The following is a 20,475-nucleotide window of genomic DNA, read 5'->3' as shown; positions in this document are numbered from 1 at the left end:
CCAAGAATTCACTATCCTTGGCTCGTTTTCTAAGTTTCTATAGCTGTCACAGCTGAGGGCTGAGTTGGGATTTAAAGACAGGCTTCCAGATAAAATGTGATAGAAGGGGAAAGAGGCACGTGGCTCTTAAATCCGTAGACGGTGCACTCCCTCATGGCAGAGAGTAAAAATCCACCCAGAAAACGTCCTTCTCTGTCCCTGCGGCTCTCCTCAACTCTGTCCCAAACTTAGAAGCAGCTGTTTCCCTATAACTCCAAAAAAAGCTCTCATATGCTCCGTCCCCTCATTCTTTCCAACACCGTGATCTGTACACTTAATCTACCTCCAGGCTCAGCTTATCCCTCCCTCGGCTCCTCAAATAAGAGGAGCAGTGAAAGAATAAAAAGGCCAACGCTACCACAGAAGAAAGCCCTCTTGTAAACACCATCTACAGACTCAGCAGCCTGGCTTTCTGGGTTCGCATCCCACTTCCTCAACTAACTAGCTGAAGGATCTCGGGCGAGTTGATTCAGCCCTCTGTGCCTCAGTAAAGTGGTGATAATACCATACTCGTATAGGGCTGAGTAAATAAATTAATGTGCTTAAGAAGGTGGCTGGCAGGCAACAGGCATGGAATAAATGCTAGCTGTTATTACTGGACCATCACAACGATCCTGCGCGATAGGGATTATTATTAACAGCTCTGTTTAGCAGATGTGTTCAATTGGCATTTGTTGTTGTGGGTATAACAATAGCTTAACCTCAAGAAAAGTACAAACCAAGAAGTTAGGTGATCTGCTCAGGACGACACGGTCCATTCGTGGCAGGGGTGAGACCGGACCTCTGGTCTTGGACTCCAAATGACACGCTGACGAGCTTCACACTTTCGCACGCTCCCTCCCTCGGGCACAGAAATTTAAGAAGTGCCATGGATCAGCATCAAAAACAGATTTCAGTTCCGTAGCCCCCAGAGAGTGGCAGTATCTCAAGGGAAGGGTGCAGGATTTGCCAAACAAAATCAATTTCCATTTGTTTTCATATTCCAAGAAAACACACCAAAGCAGCCTTAGGAGAAGGTGCCACCCCATCAGAGGTGTCAAAAGACCACTCACGGCGGAGGCTTGTACGGGCCTCAGTAATGTTTCAGACTAAAAGGGCTCCCTCGGGAGGCTCCTAGGCTGTCAGCGATTTGCAAAAAAGGTCAGTGCAAATCATTTGGGAGCACATTTATGCAGGCCTGGCCTAAGCCGTGTGGACTTCTGCCAAGCCCATAGTTTTTTTAAACACGCACTGTCTTCACCCTTGATAAATAGCAGCCAGGCTACAGAAATATTTCCATTACGCCCAAAGCCTCACTTGCCACCACAACTCATCGAAATGGAGGTTTCCAGTTTGAGAAGAACTCTTCCACAAAAACATCAAAAAACACACCAACCTTTCCAGCAGAGGTAACCAAGCTGGCATTTAGGGAACCTCCAAACACGAGTAAATGATACTTGTGGAAACAAATTATTTGGTAAGCATATGCTCCTGCCCAACTCTTAATTGTATCTAATAAATGGACTAAGCCCATCTCTTCTAGCTCTGTTATGAAGGCTCGTTACAAGATTTCTTCACACGCGCTTCCATGAATGCTCTTAAGGTCGTATATCAAGACTGATGAAGTCACCTTCTGGCCATGCTGGAGAGCTAGCAATGAAAAGTGTTTCACATGTAGCCCTGGCCCTACCACCAACTACCACGTCATTTCACGAAATGATGATACAAACAACAACTGGCACCAGCAACAGCAGCTAACGCTTACGTGTTAGCAAATATGCTAACTTGCAAATATGCTAAGCCTTGCGCTAAGGACTCAGTAAGTATTTGATTCACGGGGCACCTGGGTGGCTCAGTCCGTTAAGCGTCCGACTTCGGCTCAGGCCACCATCTCACGGTTCATGGGTTTGAGCCCCGCATCAGACCCTCTGCTGTCAGTACAGAGCCTGCTTGAGAGCCTCTGTCCCCCTCTCTCTCTGCTCCTCCCCCCACCCTTGTGCTCTCTCTCTCTCTCTCTCTCAAAAATAAAAATAAACTTTAAAAAAAAAGTTAAGGGGCGCCTGGGTGGTGCAGTCGGTTAAGCGTCCGACTTCAGCCAGGTCACGATCTCGCAGTCCGTGAGTTCGAGCCCCGCGTCAGGCTCTGGGCTGATGGCTCAGAGCCTGGAGCCTGTTTCCGATTCTGTGTCTCCCTCTCTCTCTGCCCCTCCCCCATTCATGCTCTGTCTCTCTCTGTCCCAAAAATAAATAAACGTTGGAAAAAAAAAATTTTTTTTTTAAAGTTTAAAAAACCGTTAAGTATTTGATTCTCATTAGCAGTTATTAGGGAACAGCGATACCCTCATTGTGTGGGTCAGGAAATCAAGATTCTGAGAGACTGAGTAACTTGCCCTAAAAACCCAACAGCGACTGCAGAGGTGGCGTTCAAACTCATGTTCTTAACCACATACCATAGGTCTTTCTGGGCTGCCTTAACAACCCAGGATCACAAATTCTTCCAGGAACGGGCTGGGCGAGCTTCGAAATCCTTTCTGGCTATAAAATTCAGTGATTCTCAAGGGCTACCTGGGTGGCTCAGTCAGTTAAGCCTCTTCGTTTCAGCTGAGGTCATGATCTTGTGGCTTCCGGTTCGAGCCCCACGTGGGGCTCTGGGCTGAGAGTGCACAGCCTGCTTGGGATTCTCTCTGCCCCTCCTCTGCTTGCTTGCTCTCTCTCAAAATAAATAAATAAACTTTACAAATAAACGAAATTCAGTAATTCTTATTTTTTTATTTTTAAAGATTTTTATTTGGGGGAGGTGTGTGGGTGGCTCAGTCGGTTAAGTATCCGACTCTTGATCTCGGCTTAGGTCATGATCTCATGGTTCATGAGTTCGAGCCCCGCATTCAGCTCTGTGATGACAGCACGAAGGCTGCTTGGGATTCTCTCTTTCTACCTTTCTCTTTCTGCTCCTCCCCTGCTCATGCTCTATCTCTCTCAAAATAAAGAAATAAACTTAAAAAAAAAAGGTTTTGGGGCACCTGGGTGGCTCAGGTGGTTAGGCATCTGACTTCGGCTCAGGTCATGATCTTGTGGTCCGTGAGTTCAAGCCCCTGCCTTCAGGCTCTGTGCTGACAGCTCAGAGCCTGGAGCCTGCTTCAGATTCTGTGTCTCCCTCTCTCTCTGCCCCTCCCCCGCTCATGCTCTGTCTCTCTCTGTCTCTCTCTCTCTCTCTCTCTCAAAAATAAATAAAACATTTAAAAAATTTTTTAAAAGATTTTATTTTTTTAAGTAATCATTACACCCCATGTGGGGCTCAAACCCACATCCCCAAGATCAAGAATCACATGCTCTACCGACTGAGCCAGCCAGGCACCCCAGTGATTCTCTCTTTCAGAAATAAAATGAATTCATGACTTGGAGAAATGCAATGATGCGGTGGGACTGCTACGATGGACTGAAACATCTGTGTGTGCCTTCCTCAGATCCCACCAGCGGAGGAGAACTCCTAGTTTTCCAGGACAATGATACCCTGTAAAACAACCAGACAGGCCCCACACCGTCTCTGGAAAAATGACAGCTTGACGTTCTTACAGGACACCCCAAACTTGCTAGGGTCTGCTAATTCTCAACTGTCAGCGCGCAAACCTTAATTTGACTTCTTCTTCTTTTTTCTTTTTTTTTTTTTTTTTTTTAGGGAAAGTCAAATGCAAGAAAATGTGCACAGTGGGGGCTAGTTTCAAGGATGTGAGTCCAAGGTGTGTGTGGGCCTTGTGGCATACTTACACCTGCTCTCCTCTCAGGTCTACACCTGCTCGTGGAAAACCCACCTGACGCAGGTAATGTGTTTCACAGCTTCCCTGTGACCGCCCAGCCCGGTGGCTCAGCAGTCAGGTAACTGCGCAACGTTGTGTCCTACATACTCCTGTTGATATCTTCATACACTCCCTTCCTCATCGCGCATCCCAGTCCCCAGACACACAGACCCTCCACGGCTTCCTAGCCCGACTCCGTCTCTGATTCAGCCTCTTCCTCTCCCTGCGCCACCCAGGGGCTCCCTGTCTGGCCACCTTACCACGGGCCCACACACGGCCAGCGGGGAGGCTCTCTCCCAGCTCACCCCTCCCGCCGCTCGCCCGAGCTCGCTGGCTCTCTCAGCTCCTGGCACAGCCTGAAACCGAAACTAATCTCAGACCTGAACAAAATGAAATCATTTCCTATGCCTGATCACCCTACATGACCACTGAAAATCTCCTCAACAGAGCTCCAAACCAGAGCTCTGGAGAATGGCCCCCTAGTACCTACTGCTTCCTTAACAGACAAGGGACAACAAGGTTAGAGGAGGAGGCAGAGTGATTTCTGTTGCTGCTTTGTTTTAATTTGCGTGAGTCCATTTAAACTGATCCCAGCAAGTGAAGCCCACCACCCAGTATTTCAAAGCCACTGTTCCGCATCTGTTCATATTTGGCTCATTCTTTATTTTTTTTTTAATTTATTTATTTTGACAGAGAGAGCATAAGTTATGGAGGGGCAGAGAGAGAGAGGGAGGGAGAGAATCCCAAGCAGGCTCTGCACTGCCAGTGCAGGGCTCGATGCAGGGCTCGAACTCACAAACCGTGATATCACGACTTGAGCCGAAGTTGGACGCTTAACCGACTGAGCCACCCGGGCGCCTGTTGGCTCATTCTTAATCAGATTCCCTTCTGAGAGCAAGTCTTGTTTCTCTTCAGAGATCTCTGTGGCCCTCTTGCTGAATGCAGTTTAGATCACTATATCCTTCTGCTTTTCCTCAATTTGGAAAATTCAGCCTTTACTTTTATGCTGGGAACAATGACAAACCCAAAACAAACGAAAAAAGCAGGTCATTATAAATGAACATAACGTCAGCCCTTGATGTTCTTTTAAAGAACTGTACGTTTTGAGGAAGATCCTAAACTGTGTTGTGTCAATTCCCCTCGCCCCAGCACGCTTTGGGACACCTTTCTCTGCGCCTGGGGGGATTAGACAATGATTCTACTGTCGGCCTATGCTACACAGAAGTGCAAGGACAAGGGTGCTGGCCCAACAGGTGTATGGCAAAAGAGTAATAACTTCTGCTATTTCCTTTTCATTCGGCAAGGTTCGCCAAAGGCGCCAAGTGCGCACCCAAAGCTCTTCTGGGTGCCAGGCCAGCAGGGTGACCTGGATGACCCAGTAGCTCCAGCAGGGAACAGGCATCCTCAGAAGCATCTGAGCACAGCTGATGCTTTTCTCTAGTGCCAACAGCCCAAAGGTCAACTCCTTGGGGGTTTCCTGCAGGCCTCGTCACAAGGCTTGGACCCCACCCCGTGGGCTCTCCCGGTAAGCATCCCCTCTGACTGGGATCAGCGCAGGGCAAGACCCCAGCTGTTGGGCAGATGTGCTTCGTGTCCCGGCTCACTGACTAATGGATGAGCCGCTCCGTGTTACGGCAAAATGAGGACCTAGGCCAGATTTGAGCCATCTTCTAGCTCAGAAATTCCAGCTCCTTTCACCCTCCTATCGCTGAGCTGACACAGACCTCTAGGGGCCTCTACTTCATCTTCCTGTCTCCAGATGAAATCTCTGAAACCACCAAGACAAATGAAACTCGTTCCCATTTCTAAAGACCTTCAGGGGAGGCCATTCCCCTCCGCTCCTATGAGTCACTTGTTCTCACATCTCACATCCTATCTGCAAGGAACGTTTTCCTCATCCCTTACTCGAGTCCTTCCTCCGCAGCTTACGTTCATTTGCCTCTGGTTCTGCTTCTAAGTTCGGAGAGACAGGAGTGAATCACTGTGCTCTGAGCAGTAACTCTATTTTTTTTTTTTTAAAGTAATCCCTACACCCAACGTGGGGCTCAAACTTACAACCCCGAGATCACGAGTCGCATGCTCCAGCGGCACCCGGGTGGCTCGGTGGGCTAAGCATCCAACTCTTGATTCCTGCTCAGGTCATGATCTCACAGTTCATGAGCTCAAGCCCCACATCCGGCTTCGCATAGTGCTGACAAAGCAGAACCTGCTTGGGAATCTCTCTCTCTCTTTTATCTCTCTCCCCCTCTCCTGCTCTCTCTCTCTCTCTCTCTCTCTCTCATTAAATAAACTTAAAAAGAGAAAAGAGTTGCATGCTCCACCGACTGAGCCAGCCAGGTGCCCCTCTGGGCAGTAACTCTTAGAAGATTTCTATTTCTTCTTCAGCAAGTTCACTGCAAGCATTACAGGAGGTGACTCTTAAAAACCACAAAGACATCAAGGAAGCCAACTGCACTTCCCAGTTCCTGCCTCACCCCAGCCAGGGTGTTGCAGGATCCAGAAAATTTGACCCTCAGTTCTAATCAAAGTTCACAGAGTGGGAGAGTGATGTCCCGGAGACAGCGGCCACCTTTGCTCTCACTCAGCTCAAGTGCCCTCTCTTGCAGGCAGCCTTCCCCACCCCAGCTCTTCTGGACGGTAGAGCGTCCCCTCTGCAGTGCTTTGTCTCACAGCAGTGCTTGCCGTGGAGTTCTGGGCTAACCTGTCTCCCCTACAAGACCACAGGCATCTTGCAGGCAGGGGCCTCAATGACTTTGTACGGGGGGTCAGCCCCAGCAGAGTGCCTGGCACTTGGCCAGCGGTTCTCGGCAGACTGAACACTCCAGGCACCTTCTGGTGACGTCTGAATGTGGCCTGGGCTGCCCTTCCAGCAGAGCACGAAGCCCTTTAGCCCCAGCCCCACCGTCCTCGCCTCTCTCCACCCCTAGCCCAGAATTTCTTTAAGGATGTAAGCTCTACAGAGACAGGCCCCTTGGATTCAAATCCTGGCTCTACCACCTTCTAGACATGTGATCTTGGGCAAGTTATTTAACCTCTTTACGTCTCTGTTTCTTAACTGAAAAACAGATCTGACATCTCACAGAGTCTTGTGAGAATTAAATGAGCTGATCCGTGAGAAGCACCTGGAACAGGCTTTGAGCCATAGCAAGTGCTCAGGGAGTGCTGGAATTATATCATTCAGCAGATCTATTCCTTCCCGAAACCCCCTCCACCTTGCAGCTTTCACTCTTGACTGCATAGGGGGCCTGCCCCCCACCCCCGCTACACTCCCTTTCTCCAGAACCAATGTTAGCATCAACATAAAAGTCATGCAACTCTCCTACCTTATTATGACCCTTTCCCAACTCCCTTACTCTCATCAGCTTATTCTCTTACCCCAAAAGAAGGGAGAAGAGTCAGTTCCACAGCAGGGCTACAGATGCTGAGTCATTCTGTACCCAACTACGCTTCTCTATCATCACCCCTGACATTTCAGGCTCCCATCTCCCCACCATGCAGAGCCCTTTGCTCATGATTTAAAAGCCTGAACACACTTCATCCTGCTCCTCCTAAAGCCAGCTTCCACCTCTACAGTCTTTAGACTGTAAAATCTTTACCAAAGATTTTCCTTAACAACAAGGAGCCTCAGAACATTAGCACCCATGCGCAGAAATAATAATAGTAATAATAGGGGCACTTGGGTGGCTCAGTCCGTTGAGCGTTGGACTTTGGCTCAGGTCATGATCTTGTGGTTTGTGAGTTCGAGCCCCACATGGGGTAGCTGCTGTCAGTGTAGAGACCCCTCGGGATCCTCTCCTCTCCCCCTCCCCCACTGCTGCACACCCTCTCTCAAAAATAAATAAACATTAAAAAAAAGTTAACAAGGGGCGCCTGGGTGGCGCAGTCGGTTAAGCGTCCGACTTCAGCCAGGTCACGATCTCGCGGTCCGTGAGTTCGAGCCCCACGTCGGGCTCTGGGCTGATGGCTCAGAGCCTGGAGCCTGTTTCCGATTCTGTGTCTCCCTCTCTCTCTCTGCCCCTCCCCCGTTCATGCTCTGTCTCTCTCTGTCCCAAAAATAAATAAACGTTGAAAAAAAATTGTTTAAAAAATAAAATAAAATAAAAATTTAAAAAAGTTAACAAAAATAATAGTACTAATAGCTTCCACACTAAAGAACATTTATTCTTTGGCATACACATTAGCTCTCCTTCCACGCTTTCTAAAGCTGAGAGACTGAGGCACTTATAAAATCAGAGAGGAAGAGAGAGGGCTGGGACTCTAACTTCGGATCCTACGCTCTAAACCACTGAGCTGGGGGTGGGGGAGGGCACCAAAGGGCCCCAACTGCCTCTGGGGGAAGGAGGTCAGAGGGAGCTGGAACTTCTTTATCCCACCAATCATTCCTCAGAGACACTTGGTGCCACCATAACAGAAACGGAAAGGCCACATTTTACAAGGGAGTTTCTGTTTACAGGCATTGTTATAGCATTTGCCATCTATGACCTGTTTTAAAAATAATAAGAGAGGCCCCTGTGGGTGGCTCAGTCAGTTGAGCGTCCGATTCTTGGTTTCCGCTCAGGTCATGATCTTTGAGTCGTGGGATCAAGCCCCGTGTCCGGCTCCACACTGAGCGTGGAGCCTGCATGAGAGTCTCCCCCGCTCCTCGGTCCCTCCCCCACTCATGTGCACTCTCTAAAGAAAACAAAAAACCAAAAATTAAAAATAAGCGTAATAGCCGCGTTATTACGAGCCCCCTATAACTGCTCTGACAGATCAGACGTGCTCACTGGGAGGCTGAAGGCAGAGATCAGAGAAGCACTGAGTGAGCCACCACAACCAGCATCCTCAGCTCGCCAGTGCTATCCAGGGCAGCAGCAGTGAATGTGAAATTTTAGACACTGCCACAGGACCCTGACATCTCACCAAGACAACTTCCAAGTCCCAAATTCGGGGACTTGGACTATGGCGTCTCCAAGGCCTCCTGTGGCTCAATGAAATGGAGGCATCTCCTCCTCCGGGCCATTTTGCCTAGTTAGAGGTGACCCCTGCCTGACTCCAGCTTCCTGCCCCCAAGGCTTTAGAATACTCCTGAGGAAATGTTGGAAGCTCTGAAGGAGGGAACAAGTGCGGGTACTGCTGTACCCCAAACACTGCGCTGGCTACTTAAATAAAGCAAAATGCCCATGAGCTACCACTGTCTCGGGGCACTTGAGCCTCAGAAGTGCTTCTCAACACCCAAGCAGAGAAGTCAGAGATGGAAGCCCCTACTAAAGGCCCTTCCAGATCCGACAGCAAGCGTAGGCGCCACGAACACCTGAGCAGCCAAAGTAGGGCACTTTGGTTAAGAAACCAAAGGCAGGCCACACCTCCTGGGGTGCACTGGGGTCAGTGACATCTGTCTCCTCTGGGCCCCCCACTGTCGTTTAAAGTCCAAAGGAACCTACAGTACCTGGATCCTGGCCTTGGACAACGGTGCCCCAAAACTCCTCAAGAGGGGCAGTGTTTTCACACTTGCACTCTCCACTGAAGCTCCTCCCTCCACCTGAAGCCCTCTTCCCCAAGAATAAGCTGGGGCTCTTAAAGCGCCTGGCTCCATACCCAGTGAAATTATACTTGCCTCTAATCCGATAGAACTGTGGCCCCCACGCAGCGCCTAGAGCCTTCTCGCCACACAGGCAGCCCCTGGAGAAGCCCCCTGCCCCAGCCATCTGCCCCCATCCTCTGGCTGACCGTAGGGAGCTGGGCTCTGGTCCAGAGTTTCCAGGTCACCGTGGCCACACGCCCAAAGTTGCATGAGAAGGTCATGAGAAACGACCTCCTGAGAAGTCTACTCTTCGCACACTGGGATTATTCACTGACTGGCCACAAAGGAGAGAACCGTTCTGAATGGACTTTGCTGGACCAAGACTGTAGATCAGGGGTCTTCCAAGGGGTTCCAGTTCCAAAGGGTATGGTAACATCGTGATAGCGTATACAAAATGTGTCCCTGCACACGTGCACTTTGGAGACAGCAGGAGCTGGGGCTTTCACCAGATTCTCAAAGGGGCCCATGACCCCAGCCTCTGGCCCCAAGTCCCCCCCTAGTCATGTTACCACTGCTGGGCCATCCTAGTCGTCCAAGGTCTCTCTCCTGTTGAAGGATGTGCCCAGGCCTGACGCACCACTCCTGTTCCCTTGTCTCCTGCTCCTTCCAGCAGCAGAAAGGGGACAGGCGGATTTCAAACCCAACCTTCCTGCACACACCCTTCAGCCTCCTGGTGACGTGGCCCAGGTTTCTCTCTCCATCCCAGAGATGCCACCCTCCATTCAAAATAGAGGTCCCAATGGCATCGACCCCTGACAACAGAGAGGGCCCGGTTTCACACTTGATTCCACAAAGGGGCCAAATCTCATGGTAAGGTGACCTCCTCCATGAGAATTCCCTGTGTCCCTCACTTCTTCAGGCATACATGGCTAACTCCACCAGGCGGTAAAGATGAGCATGCCTGCCAGAGAAAGAGCATGAGAAGCCCAGAACATCTCCCTGCGTCCTTTCTGCAGGACCAGGTGGCTCAGGATGCTCAGAATAACCAACAGGCAAGGTTATTCCCCATGTGGGGTGGTGTTCCTGCCTCAGGGCCAGGTGGGGAGTGAGATGGTCTCCTTGCATCCGGTACCACCTCTAGGACATCTTACATCTAAACTCCCAGTCATTCCCCTCACTGTCACCAAAATACATACATACGTGTGTGTGTGTGTGAATGTACACACACACACACACACACACACACACACACACACACATATAATAAAATTAATAAAATAAAGGAAAATCTAAAACCTCCTTTCCCCTAAAACAAGTCCCTCTCCAGGAACTTAATTTCAGTAAAAATTTCCTGCAGCCAAAACTTCTTTTAAGGAGAAAAGAAAAGGCCAAGCCAGTGCCGGGTGTAAGGCAACAATGCAAGGAGAAACTGAAGAGGAAAGAATGAATAAACGCCAACACCAACCCCCTGGAGCTTAGAGCCGGGGGCATACCGAGCCGGAGGGGCGGGGGAGCAGGGGCGGGGACAGTGCGTTCTGAACTTTCCCTAGCGAGCCACCGGGAGATGCAGCTCCCAGGGGACCGGGTGGGACCAGAAAAGGCTGAGCCGACCTGTGACATCGGCGGGGACGGGAAGCCAGGCTCCCCTCCTCCTAGGAGGAGCTCTGCCCTCAGCAGGCGCCCCCCGCCAGCCAGCGCCCCCAGGCCCGGGCAGCGCTGCGAGGGGCGCCCACACAAAAGGGGGAGCGGCCGGGGCAGGGGCTCAGGGCGGCGCCGGCTCGGGGAGGCCTCGCAGCCCATCCCGGCGCCGCCCGCTCGCCCGCGACCACCCCTCGAGCCCGGAGCCCCGAGCCCCGCTCCCCGCCCCCCCCGGTGCCCGCCCGCCTCGCGCGCCCACGGCCTGGGTGAGGAGGGGGCTCGGGGAGGAGGCGAGGGCCGCGACCCGGCGCACGCGGCTGGGGCGGCGCGGGCTCCCGGGAAGCCGCGGCGGCAGCGCCGGGAATCAAACTCGCGCCGGCCCGGCCCTCCCGGCGGCGCCGCGGCGATCGGCGCCCGAGAAGGTGGGGCCGCCGGGCCGGGCCGGAGCCGGCTCGCGCGGGGGAGCGAAGGGAGGGTCTTACCGAGCAGCCGCCACGCGCGTCCGCTGCCCCGCGGGCCCGAGGGGCCGGCGGGCGGGGGAGGGGCCGCGATCCCGCGCCGGCGGCGGTGGCGGCGGTGGCGGCGGCGGGCCCGGCGCGGCGGCGCGGCTGGGGCGCGGGAGGCGGAGAATGCGAGGCGAGGCCAGCTTCCTAGCGGCGGGCGGCGAGAAATGCAGCTGTCCCTGCGCGGCCGCCGGCGGGGCCACAAGTGGGGCCGCGCGGGGAGGAGCGGGACCGCGGGCGGGGCGCCGGCCAGGCCGCGGCGCCCCCAGACCCGCTCGGAGGCCCGACCCCCTCCGAGAGAGGAGGGAAGCCGGAATGGGGGGGGGGGAAGCGGCACAGTCGCGGGGCTGGGGGGCTCCGGGGGACGGTTGGCGGGGTCTCCCCTGCGTCGCCCCCGCACCAGCCGCCGTGAGCCCCCACCGGCGGGCCGGAGGGCGTGAGCTAGGAGCCTCGGTCTCCCCCGGCTAGTGGGGTGCGGGGCGTCCTGCCCCTCCCTGCTCGGGGACCGGCGCCGGGAAGGCGCTCCCGGAGACGGGCCGGGGTGGGGCGGGGACCCGAGCGCGTGGCTCGGAGGGCCACCTAAGAGCAGAGCTGCCTGGGCGGGTGCAGAGGGTGGACGACGCACATCTGGACCTGGGACAGCTGCGGTGTGGGGGAAGGGTGGCCCCTGGGAAGCTAGGGCTCCGGGAAGGAAACAAAATGCCGAGGTCGGAGGAGATGGTGAGGAGGGGGTCAGGAGATCAAAGCTGTTATCCATCACATCACATCACATCATCAGATACCTCCTGCCATCTCCCCATCTCCCAGCATCCCCGGTCACTTTTGGGGGCTTCTGAGCCCTGAGAAGATTTTCCACAGAAGAACTTGTCCAATAAATGGGAGATCAGATTTGACTATTCTTTTTCATGTGGTTTGGCTTCAAACTCCAATGTGGGGCCGGGGGGAGGGGGGGCAGGTGGCGACAGCCCAGTATTCTGCGTTGAAGAGGAGCTACATAGGAGGTCTGAGGAGGGTGCAGTTCCAGCCCCGCCCCCGACAGCTTGCGCAGGGTCTGCACCCTCCTCTTCCACAGCCTGCCTTGGAGGCCCACTTCCCATGTGGGCCCAGACTCCAGGGAATAGCCCCTCTCCCCTCTTCCTCTGAGGGCTTCCCCCTAGCTCTGCTGAGACAAGTCAACCTGCTCAGCCACAGAGACATCTGATGGTAAAAACCACAAACCAGAGTGCCCCAGACACCATGTGTTTCCATCATTTGCATGTCAAGGGAAGGTTTCTTTAGCAAGTTGGGAACCTGTGAGGAGGAGAAACCTCAGAACCACACCCTCCTTGGGGAGGTCCAACATCAGGTTAGCATTTGGAGTACAGCTCCAGGGTGGGGTGCCCAGACCCTCTGAGGATCTCCTCTCCACCCCACCCCCCACCTCATGCTCCTTCACTTGGTGGTACATGCCCTTGCGGGTGGGGGGGGGGTGCTTGAAACCTCAGGAGGTAGTCCTAGACCCCAGATCAAAGATCCTTAATCTAGACCAACTGCCTCCTGCCTCCCTGCTGACTCCTGGCTCCTGTCCTGAAGTTGTAACTGGGAGCTTGGAATTGATCCTCTTTGCCGGTCTTCTAAATTATGTCATCATGAGTGTTACCTTATTCCAGCCCACAGTGCGGTTCACTTTTCTGCCTACTTGCAAGATGCTTCTGCAGTTCCTCCCTGTCACCTGCAGAGCCCGGAAAACGCATCCGCAGACTTGGAGATACCGCTATTTGCATTTGCCCCTGAGTGTTCATAAAATCTTTTAATATGCTATTAATACAGTCATCAAATGAAATCAGTCACTCGAATGGACGCTCTTCATTGAAGGACACTTCTTGGGCATTGCTACCTTATCCTTCCTTTCAGGGCTGTCCTTCTGGAAGCTTTTCCTCAGACCCCTCCCCTGCCTCTGATACCCACCCTGGGTAACTTCCCTCACTCCTACCACTGCCTCTGAGCCATAAGGGCCCAGAGGCTCCCAGGCCAGGCCTGCAGGTCCCTCGGACACCTCACAGGCAAGGAGGCTAAAATCGAACTCCGAGCCTTTGCCTGTCCAATCCTCCTCCTCATCCTCTTTGGCAGCTGGAAACCTCAGATCTCAAGTGTCCCTTGCCCTATATTCTATTGGTTACCAAGTCCTGTTCCTTCCTCCTCCACCCCCACCCCCACCTTATTCCCCCAGCTTCTGCCCTGGGTTGGGCCCCTGTTGTCCCTGCTCAGCTCAGAGGATGACATATGCTCTCAGGCACAACCCCCACGCTCCAGGAGGCTCCATCGGTTCTTTCTCCCCTTCTCTGCTTCATACCTTCAAACCTGAGAGATGCCCCCCTTTTTAAGAAGCCTGTAACCCTGCCCTGCCCTCCGGCCATTGCCCTGGTTCTCTCTTGCCCATTCCTCAATAGCTCAATAAACTTCTCCAAAAAGAAACCAGACATGCTGTCTAATCCCTCAATCCCCATTGGATCCTGCAGTTGAGACCCTGCCCCCAGCATTCCAGGGGCAGTTAACACCCTGAAATGACTCCCACCCGGTGGCTTCCCACCTTCTTTGTTTTCCTACCAGCTCCTTCCTTTCTTCAGCCCTGCCTGCCCCAGGAGCTTCTCCAGGGTACAGTCCTCTGGCCTTTTCCTTAAATCCCACAACTCCCAAGATGTTCTCCCAGTGGGGCTAGAGTGGAGCAGGTACCAAGCCCCGATTGCCCCCACTTGCGTGCTGCATGACTTTAGGGCAGTAACTGAACTTTCTCTGGGCCTGTTTTCCTCACCTGAATTTGGAGCTCACAACAGTGCCTTACCTCCAAAGATCGGGGTGAGGTTTACACAAATCCACGCATGTGAAGCGCCCAGACCGCTGCCTGGCACATCAAAATGTTCAGTGACGGCTAGCATCGTTACTGATGAGAGTAGCACTGCGTCTGCCGCCAGCTGTCTGGGGTGATGACCCATTCTGGGGTCCCCACTCCCTCTCCTGAGCTCCTGCCTGGAATGTGTAACTGCCATTGGACAGGCTGGCGCAGAACCACCTCACCTTCAGCGTGGCAAGCCTGGAAGCCGTGAACTCCACATCCTCCTTCGCCAGAACTCTCTGTCCTGAAGAAGGGCACCTCCCATTCATCTGAGCTACCAAGTCCACATGCTGCGAATTCAGGGCTTTCTACTTCCTGAATGTCTCTGGAATGTGCCCCCTCTGCATTCCCATGGCTCTGCCCTTGTTCTGCTGGTGCCACCAGGGCTCCTGACTTTCAATCCGTCCTTCTCGATGCTAGCAGGTTATTTTATTTTTTTTTTAATTTTTTTTAACGTTTATTTATTTTTGAGACAGAGAGAGACAGAGCATGAACGGGGGAGGGGCAGAGAGAGAGGGAGACACAGAATCTGAAACAGGCTCCCGGCTCTGAGCTGTCAGCACAGAGCCCGACGCGGGGCTTGAACTCACGGACCGTGAGATCATGACCTGAGCCGAAGTCGGACGCTTAACCGACCAAGCCTCCCAGGTGCCCAGCAGGTTATTTTCTAAAGCTTAGACTGGTGATGTCTCTGTCTTGTTGAAAAGATACGAATGACAACCCATTGCTTGGAGAATAAAATTTGAACTCCTTCGAGAGGCCCTTCCCAGCCTGCCCTTCGCCTACACTCCGGTCCCTCCCCTTTCCTGTCCTTGCCCCTTACCCCCATGCTAGGACAGTCAAGACCACTTGCTGTTCCCACTGAGCAAATGGGAAGGTGAGGAAAGCTTCTTGCCAAGTCTGTGGCTATATTAAGCACAGATAAGTGGGAGCATATCCGCTGTGTCCCACCTCTGCAATGAGGCTGAGGCTGAGCTGTGGGGCTCAGGCTTGGAAAGAGCGGGTTCCAACTGGACCCCAGGGAAAACCAGACATTGCCCTTCTGGGATTTCCGCAGCCCCAGACAAATGCTGGGGCACAAATCGTGGACAAGAACACGTGGCTGCGGCTTGGGAAACAGCCCATTCTCTTGCCCTAACGAGAAGCCTTCTAGCATCACTGAAGCTTAGTCAGGTCCAAGGTGGAAAAGAAAGTGGCGCGAACATCCAGATAATTGGGGTAATCCTATCCCTTTCTCCAGCTTCACCGATCTGAGCAGGAAACTCAGAGGACGCCAAGTAATTGGCAGTAACACGTGGGGGTTTTGAAAGAACACATGAGAGAAACACGGAAACACGGGAAACATTTTTTACTCAAAATGAATGAGTACGCACCTCCCCTCCCGGGATGGTAACTAGATGGAAACCTGTGGGATTGCCAACCTGACTTCCAACTGAGAGAAGGATTCCCAGGCCCCTCACCCCTTTCCCGGGGCACCAATGCCAATGTCATGCCTGTAGCACTTTCTGCGAACTCTCCTTCTCTTGAGTAGCCCGCTGCTCCCCAGCGGTCCCTCTGTCCGTCCTGCCTACATATAGCTCAGGGTAAGGTAGTAGCTCTCCGCATGAGCTCCTGGGAGACAGGGGGTGTCCTCTGTCTCAGTGCTGGCACCACCCAGCCTGGCAGCGCCATGAGTGAGTACAAATCTCCCTCAACTTACAGTAGTTACGTCCCGACAAACGCATCATAAATTGAAAGTGTCATAAGTCAAAAACACATCGAATACATCTAACCTGCTGCACATCACAGCTTCGCCCAGGCTGCCTGACCTGTGCTAGGAACACTTAACATTAGCCTACAGGTAGGCAAAATCATCTACCACAGGGCCCATTTTATAATAAGGTGCTGACTGTCTCATGTCACGTATTGAATACTGTACTGAAAGTGAGGGACAGAACAGTTGTATGGGTACAGAATGGTTATCAGTGTATGGGTTGTGACCCTCCTGATCTTGGGGCTGACTAGAAGCTTCGTCCTGCCACCGACATCACGGGAGAGCCTCGTATATCACGAGCCCGGGAAAAGATTCAAATTCACATTTCAAGGTAAAAGATCCAAATTCACAATTCGAAGTAGAGTTTCTACTGAGTGTGTATGTGCTTCGCACCATCATAAAGTCGAAAAATCACAAACTGGACCACTGAAAGGCAAGGACTATCTGTAACTATTTGCCAAAGGACTGACTTCTGACAGGTGGGTGAGACGCGTCTGGTTTGCCCTTACAAAAACCACATGTCCTCCCTTCACGGGTAAGTTTGTAAGGCTGCAGGGGTCCTGACCTCCTGTACAAAGTCTGCCAGCTTGTCCTCTACAAGGCAGTGGGGTGGAGATCAGGCGTATATAAATGGAATTTCAGGTAACCTTTATCCAGGGGCCTCAGGGGGCTCAGTTGGTCAAACATCCGACTTCAGCTCAGGTCATGATCTCGTGGTTTGTGAGTTCGAGTCTGGGTTGCTGCTGTCAGCACAGAGCCCGCTTTGGCTCCTCTGTCCCCTCTCTTTGCCCCTCCCCTGCTTGCACTCTCCCCCAAATAAACAAATAATAACAAACGAACAAAAAGGACATTTAATGTCTACAAAAATGTTCACAATGTGTTTGGAAAAGGGAGGCTATGAAACAGCTTATGCATTATGAGCCCGTTTATTTATTTTCATTTATTTAGTTATAAGCATAGAAGAAAATTTGCCAACATATTAACAAATTGTTGAATGAGAGTTTCATAGATAACTTTTATTTTATCTTTTTTTTTTAAGTTTATTTATTTTGAGAGAGAGAGAGAGCAGTCAAACACATTTGGGGCTCAAACCCATGAACTATGAGATCATGACCTGAGCTGAAATCAAGAGTCGGGCACTTACCCAACTGAGCCACCCAGGCACCCCAGATAACTTTTGTTTTATTAATAATTATTATTAATTAATACTTTTCTGGACTTGCCAAATTTCCTACGTTGAATGTACATTCCTTTGTAATCATATATATGTATATGTCTGTGTTAGTTTTCAGGGTCACCTTGATTGGAAGGAGGAAAGTTAAACATAAATACCTTTCCCTCTGTAATTACATTTAACTTAGGCAATTTCAAGCCAGTTCTAGGACCTTTTTCGCCCGCTTCCCATACCGAGACCCCCAAAATGAACAAGGTCTAGCCCTTCCTCACCTCACCTCCCAAGTCTAAGGGGAAGGTAGATGTGGAGCAGCTGGCAAACAAGACAAGGCAGAGTGTGACACGAAGGTCAAGGTGTAAGCAGATCTAGGGAGGAAGGGGTTCATTGTCACGGGGGAGAGATCAGAGAGGGCGCCTTTGACGAAGTGGCTTTTGAGCCTGCACAAATATTTCCCGAGGCTAGACGTTCAATCCTGGCTCGGAGCAGCAGATTCCTTCTTCCTCGTAAGCTCCCTCTAAACCTGCTCCGTCCGCATAGTGTGGTGACCAAGACCTTGGCGCCAGCCAGACCAGGGCACAAGTAAATCCCTGCTGTACTACTTACTGGCGAGGTACTTAGCCTGAATCTCAGTTTTCTCATCTCTAAAACGACAGTAAGAATATCACTGTCTTCCTCACTAGATTAAAAATAATAATGGTATGGGGCGCCTGGATGGCTCAGTCGGGAGAGCATACGACTCTTGATCTTGGGGTTGTGAGTTTGAGCCCCACATTGGGCGTAGAGATTACTTAAAAATAAAAAGAGTGAAATAAAAATAATAATAGTCAATAACAAAGTTTTTTGAACAATTTACAATGTGTCTGACCCTGTTTTAAGCACTTTGGCACATTTTACCTCATTTAATCCAGAAACACCCTAAGAGGCAAGCATTGTTTTTCACTCCTATTTCACAGATGTGGAAACTGAGGCAGAGGGAGGCCAAAAGCTTTGCCCAAATTCCAACCGTAAGTGGGAGAACCATGGTACAAACCCAGCCTGTGACTCCAGAGTCCGTATCCTTCACTACACTCCTAGAGTTAACAATTACAATTATTATAAAAGCAAACACATGATGCTTACTATGTGCCAGTTAACCTTTACATTATTTTTAAAAAAGTCTTTTTATTAATTAATTAATTTATTTTAATGTTTATTTTTGAGAGAGACAGAGCACGAGCGGGGGAGGGGCAGAGAGAGGGGGAGACACAGAATCTGAAGCAGGCTCCGGGCTCCGAGCTGTCAGCACAGAGCCTGAAGCAGGGCTTGAACCCACAAGCTCTGAGATCATGACCTGAGCCGAAGTCGGATACTTAACCAACTGAGCCACCCAGGCGCTCCTATTTTTATTATTTTTAAACTCTACCCCCAGGGCTCCTGGTGGCTCAGTCGGTTGAGCCACTGACTTTTGATTTTCTCTCAGGTCATGATCCCAGGGTCCTGGGATCGAGTCCATGCTGAGTGTGGAGCCTGCTTGAGATTCTCTCTCTCTGCCCCTCTCCCCCACACTCTCTCTCTCTAAAATTAAAACAAAATTTTTTTAGGGGCTCCTGGGCGACGCAGTCGGTTAAGTGTCTGACTCTTGATCTCGGCTCAGGTCACGATCTCACCGTTCTTGAGTTCAAGCCCCGCATCCGGCTCTGTGCTGATGGTGCAGAGCCTGCTTGGGATTCTGTCTCTCAAATAAAAAAAAAAATTAAAAAAAAATTTTTTTTAAACGTTTAAACTCTATGCCCAATCTGGGGCTTGAACTCAGGACTCTGAGATCAAGAGTTGCACGCTCTACTGCCTGAGCCAGCCAGGCTCCCCAACACTCACATTCTTACCTCATTTACTCCTCAACAGCCCTCAGGTAGGTACTACCATTAGGCCTTGTTCACAGATGAGGAAACTGAGGCACAGAGAGATTAAGTAACTTGTGCACATTTGTTTTGCAGAGCTGGGATCAGGAGGAGGTGGTCTGGCTGCAGTGTCCGTTCCTCATCACTGTAATACACTTAGACAATGATGCCTGTTTTGCTTACTGTCATTCTTATAATTCTAAGAGGCCTGCCCGAAATCAAATTAGTCTAAGACGTTAGATCTGGTCCGTCCCAGCAATAATGATTCATGGAGGGGGTTGGGGATGGGGCAAGATGACTATTCCTGAGTCGGATTTGGGAAGCAGAGCCACAGGTAAAGGAGCATCTGGGGAGGACCCCTCGGGCGGGCCGGTAAATGGCCAAGGAAGGAAAGAGAAGAAGCTGGCGCTACATCATCGGTCCCTGAGTGAGGCTCTGGGCACTCGTGGAAAGGCAGGAATGTCTTCTTCTTTGGCAGAAGAGCTTCCCTGGGGTTGTACCACGGCCAGTTCCAAGGTGGTGGGCAGGGGACCCTCCCTAGAGGGCTGAGTGATATCTTTTTTTTTTTTTAAGTTTTTTTTTTCAACGTTTTTTATTTATTTTTGGGACAGAGAGAGACAGAGCATGAACGGGGGAGGGGCAGAGAGAGAGGGAGACACAGAATCGGAAACAGGCTCCAGGCTCTGAGCCATCAGCCCAGAGCCCGACGCGGGGCTCGAACTCACGGACCGTGAGATCGTGACCTGGCTGAAGTCGGACGCTTAACCGACTGCGCCACCCAGGCGCCCCCTGAGTGATATCTTTGAGGGAGATTCCACTTACTGGGTGTCTCTTTTATTTTTTAAGTTTTTATTTATTTATTTATTTATTTATTTATTTATTTATTTATTTATTTAGAGTGAATGAGCAGGGGAGGGGCAGTGAGAGAGGGAGAGAGAGAATCCCAAGCAGGCTCCACGCTGTCAGTGCAAAGCCCAACGTGGGGCTCGATCCCACAAACCGGGAGATCATGACCTGAGCAGAAATCAAGAGTTGGATGCTCAACTGACCGAGCCGCCCCTACTGGGTGTCTCTTTAAAAGGGAAAATAGAGCCCTCTGGCAGAGCTGAACCCTTGGGACAAGGGGACCCTGAGGCTGTGACAGGACTGAGTTTCCAGGGTCCAAGACCCTCAGCTCCAGGTCCCATACCTGATCCTGCAGGGCCTGCTTCCCTTGGGCAGGAGGAGATAGAGGCCAGGGCTCAATTCAGCTCTGTTTCCTAATTAGGAAAGTGTCACATGATGGTGGCAGGTCAGAGGAGAGGCACAGCAATATAGTAGCATAGAGGGGCATAGCTACCACTG

The 20,475-nt window shown here is 51.6% G+C and overlaps 1 protein-coding gene across 2 annotated transcripts in view; it reads right to left on the bottom strand.

Annotated features, from left to right (window-relative positions):
- Positions 1–11,564, bottom strand: part of CUEDC1 (CUE domain containing 1) — an 84,186-nt gene extending 72,622 nt beyond the window's left edge. For both annotated transcript variants that reach the window (XM_023244509.2, XM_023244511.2), the window contains exon 1: positions 11,435–11,564. The gene's annotated coding sequence lies outside the window, so the exon portion shown is untranslated. The remainder of the gene's footprint in view (positions 1–11,434) is intronic.
- Positions 11,565–20,475: the final 8,911 nt, after the last annotated feature.

Source organism: Felis catus, chromosome E1 (genome assembly GCF_018350175.1).
Source record: "Felis catus isolate Fca126 chromosome E1, F.catus_Fca126_mat1.0, whole genome shotgun sequence".
In the NCBI taxonomy this organism is placed as follows: domain Eukaryota; kingdom Metazoa; phylum Chordata; class Mammalia; order Carnivora; family Felidae; genus Felis; species Felis catus.
The sequence above is the reverse complement of the archived record's forward strand: the minus strand, read 5'-3'. Positions and strand labels throughout refer to the sequence as shown.